The sequence below is a fragment of the Amia ocellicauda genome, unplaced genomic scaffold (genome assembly GCF_036373705.1).
Source record: "Amia ocellicauda isolate fAmiCal2 unplaced genomic scaffold, fAmiCal2.hap1 HAP1_SCAFFOLD_77, whole genome shotgun sequence".
Taxonomy (NCBI): domain Eukaryota; kingdom Metazoa; phylum Chordata; class Actinopteri; order Amiiformes; family Amiidae; genus Amia; species Amia ocellicauda.
This window is the reverse complement of record NW_027103004.1, coordinates 452,501-456,815: the sequence shown is the minus strand read 5'-3', so window position 1 is coordinate 456,815 and position 4,315 is coordinate 452,501. Positions and strand designations below refer to the sequence as shown.

The following is a 4,315-nucleotide window of genomic DNA, read 5'->3' as shown; positions in this document are numbered from 1 at the left end:
TTCATCATTATTTCAGATTTGACTTCCCCAAATACACAGGCATAGAATAGATCTTGTTCTCCAACGTAAACGGTCCCTAGTAACTAGTGTACATTCGTAAATAAATTGAGCAACATGGCTAGAAGTGACTAAATGTTGCCTAATCTTTCTCATCGAGAAATGACACAATTACAGCAACACAAAAAGGAACTCCACCGGACAAAGTTCAGTGCTCACAAGGAGCCTCATTCAACACACACGGTTCCATTCCCATTCATGCAAAGCACGAAAGTGTAAAACTTGGGAAAATACTTGAGAGCAAAGATCACATTCAATCTCATTCAAGGCACGGATGTGAATGCAACGGGATGAAATTACTGAAATGATGCCTGCCCTCGAACTGTGATGATGGACTACCCGACTCGCTAATAATATTGGGTTCTGGTGTATTGAAATACAGGAGCTGCTGGATTTGTGTGTTTTCTTACCCCCTCACCATAGTTTGTCAAATGTTTAAACAACTGAACTTATATTCAAGGTTTGTTTCTCTTCATTTGTTTTACTGGTTTACATTTGTCTCAGCAACCTGTTGAATGATTCTTCTGCTTTCAAAACAAAATGACAACAGGATGAATGCACACACTTGAAAATACAATACATGCAATGTTATGCATCATAGTGATGCAACCTCCTTTCAGTTTCATACTGCATGTCAATTGAAATCCTTACTGAAATGCACACCTTCTCAAGATTGCGCTTGACTGGCGTGTCAGGCACTCAATTACAGCTGTTTTATCAAGAGAATGTGTTCGTTTTGTAAAATATATTTCCGGTCTGGTGTGGCACCCCAGCTAACGCACAACGTTGCCACAATGTTGCCACAACGTGGCGTGTTAGCAGGGACTGTCTGCGGCGCGCTGGTGTGTCCCGGGCTTTAGAGTAGAGAGACAGTTCAACTGTAAGTATGAACGGCAGAAACGGATATTGCCTTCCCTTTAAGTAGAGCGTCAGGGACAGCCTCCCTGGCTTACGGCCATACTAGCCTGAATACGCCCGATCTCGTCCGATCTCGTCCGATCTCGGAAGCTAAGCAGGCTCGGGCCTGGTCAGTACTTGGATGGGAGACCGCCTGGGAATACCAGGAGCTGCAAGCTTTTGCATCTTTTACACACCAGAGGGCGACAAATCACGAGTTTTAACTTTGGATACACGCAATTTCATCATTATTTCAGATTTGACTTCCCCAAATACACAGGCATACAATAGATCTTGTTCTCCAACGTAAACGGTCCCTAGTAACTAGGGTACATTCATAAATAAATTGAGCATCATGGCTAGAAGTGACTAAATGTTGCCTAATCTTTCTCATCGAGAAATGACACAATTACAGCAACACAAAAAGGAACTCCACCGGACAAAGTTCAGTGCTCACAAGGAGCCTCATTCAACACACACGGTTCCATTCCCATTCATGCAAAGCACGAAAGTGTAAAACTTGGGAACATACTTGAGAGCAAAGATCACATTCAATCTCATTCAAGGCACGGATGTGAATGCAACGGGATGAAATTACTGAAATGATGCCTGCCCTCGAACTGTGATGATGGACTACCCGACTCGCCAATAATATTGGGTTCTGGTGTATTGAAATACAGGAGCTGCTGGATTTGTGTGTTTTCTTACCCCCTCACCATAGTTTGTCAAATGTTTAAACAACTGAACTTATATTCAAGGTTTGTTTCTCTTCATATGTTTTACTGGTTTACATTTGTCTCAGCAACCTGTTGAATGATTCTTCTGCTTTCAAAACAAAATGACAACAGGATGAATGCACACACTTGAAAATACAATACATGCAATGTTATGCATCATAGTGATGCAACCTCCTTTCAGTTTCATACTGCATGTCAATTGAAATCCTTACTGAAATGCACACCTTCTCAAGATTGCGCTTGACTGGCGTGTCAGGCACTCAATTACAGCTGTTTTATCAAGACAATGTGTTCGTTTTGTAATATATAGTTCCGGTCTGGTGTGGCACCCCAGCTAACGCACAACGTTGCCACAACGTTTCGTGTTAGCAGGGACTGTCTGCGGCGCGCTGGTGTGTCCCGGACTTTAGAGTAGAGAGACAGTTCAACTGCAAGTATGAGCGGCAGAAACGGATATTGCCTTCCCTTTAAGTAGAGCGTCAGGGACAGCCTCTCTGGCTTACGGCCATACTAGCCTGAATACGCCCGATCTCGTCCGATCTCGGAAGCTAAGCAGGCTCGGGCCTGGTCAGTACTTGGATGGGAGACCGCCTGGGAATACCAGGTGCTGTAAGCTTTTGCATCTTTTACACACCAGAGGGCGACAAATCACGAGTTTTAACTTTGGATACACGCAATTTCATCATTATTTCAGATTTGACTTCCCCAAATACACAGGCATACAATAGATCTTGTTCTCCAACGTAAACGGTCCGTAGTAACTAGGGTACATTCGTAAATAAATTGAGCATCATGGCTAGAAGTGACTAAATGTTGCCTAATCTTTCTCATCGAGAAATGACACAATTACAGCAACACAAAAAGGAACTCCACCGGACAAAGTTCAGTGCTCACAAGGAGCCTCATTCAACACACACGGTTCCATTCCCATTCATGCAAAGCACGAAAGTGTAAAACTTGGGAACATACTTGAGAGCAAAGATCACATTCAATCTCATTCAAGGCACGGATGTGAATGCAACGGGATGAAATTACTGAAATGATGCCTGCCCTCGAACTGTGATGATGGACTACCCGACTCGCCAATAATATTGGGTTCTGGTGTATTGAAATACAGGAGCTGCTGGATTTGTGTGTTTTCTTACCCCCTCACCATAGTTTGTCAAATGTTTAAACAACTGAACTTATATTCAAGGTTTGTTTCTCTTCATATGTTTTACTGGTTTACATTTGTCTCAGCAACCTGTTGAATGATTCTTCTGCTTTCAAAACAAAATGACAACAGGATGAATGCACACACTTGAAAATACAATACATGCAATGTTATGCATCATAGTGATGCAACCTCCTTTCAGTTTCATACTGCATGTCAATTGAAATCCTTACTGAAATGCACACCTTCTCAAGATTGCGCTTGACTGGCGTGTCAGGCACTCAATTACAGCTGTATTATCAAGACAATGTGTTCGTTTTGTAAAATATAGTTCCGGTCTGGTGTGGCACCCCAGCTAACGCACAACGTTGCCACAACGTTTCGTGTTAGCAGGGACTGTCTGCGGCGCGCTGGTGTGTCCCGGACTTTAGAGTAGAGAGACAGTTCAACTGCAAGTATGAGCGGCAGAAACGGATATTGCCTTCCCTTTAAGTAGAGCGTCAGGGACAGCCTCCCTGGCTTACGGCCATACTAGCCTGAAAACGCCCGATCTCGTCCGATCTCGGAAGCTAAGCAGGCTCGGGCCTGGTCAGTACTTGGATGGGAGACTGCCTGGGAATACCAGGTGCTGTAAGCTTTTGCATCTTTTACACACCAGAGGGCGACAAATCACGAGTTTTAACTTTGGATACACGCAATTTCATCATTATTTCAGATTTGACTTCCCCAAATACACAGGCATACAATAGATCTTGTTCTCCAACGTAAACGGTCCCTAGTAACTAGGGTACATTCGTAAATAAATTGAGCATCATGGCTAGAAGTGACTAAATGTTGCCTAATCTTTCTCATCGAGAAATGACACAATTACAGCAACACAAAAAGGAACTCCACCGGACAAAGTTCAGTGCTCACAAGGAGCCTCATTCAACACACACGGTTCCATTCCCATTCATGCAAAGCACGAAAGTGTAAAACTTGGGAACATACTTGAGAGCAAAGATCACATTCAATCTCATTCAAGGCACGGATGTGAATGCAACGGGATGAAATTACTGAAATGATGCCTGCCCTCGAACTGTGAAGATGGACTACCCGACTCGCCAATAATATTGGGTTCTGGTGTATTGAAATACAGGAGCTGCTGGATTTGTGTGTTTTCTTACCCCCTCACCATAGTTTGTCAAATGTTTAAACAACTGAACTTATATTCAAGGTTTGTTTCTCTTCATATGTTTTACTGGTTTACATTTGTCTCAGCAACCTGTTGAATGATTCTTCTGCTTTCAAAACAAAATGACAACAGGATGAATGCACACACTTGAAAATACAATACATGCAATGTTATGCATCATAGTGATGCAACCTCCTTTCAGTTTCATACTGCATGTCAATTGAAATCCTTACTGAAATGCACACCTTCTCAAGATTGCGCTTGACTGGCGTGTCAGGCACTCAATTACAGCTGTTT

General features: G+C 42.9%; 2 non-coding genes and 1 pseudogene across 2 annotated transcripts; all 3 read left to right on the top strand.

Moving 5' to 3' along the window:
* The first annotated feature begins 1,004 nt into the window (after nt 1-1,004).
* LOC136743338 (uncharacterized) lies at nt 1,005-1,133 on the top strand (annotated as a pseudogene).
* A 1,055-nt stretch (nt 1,134-2,188) lies between these two features.
* Nucleotides 2,189-2,307, top strand: LOC136743052 (5S ribosomal RNA). Its single transcript, XR_010815168.1, has one exon. It is a non-coding gene; the product is annotated as a 5S ribosomal RNA (ribosomal RNA).
* A 1,055-nt stretch (nt 2,308-3,362) lies between these two features.
* On the top strand, nt 3,363-3,481 carry LOC136743096 (5S ribosomal RNA). Its single transcript, XR_010815211.1, has one exon. It is a non-coding gene; the product is annotated as a 5S ribosomal RNA (ribosomal RNA).
* Nucleotides 3,482-4,315: the final 834 nt, after the last annotated feature.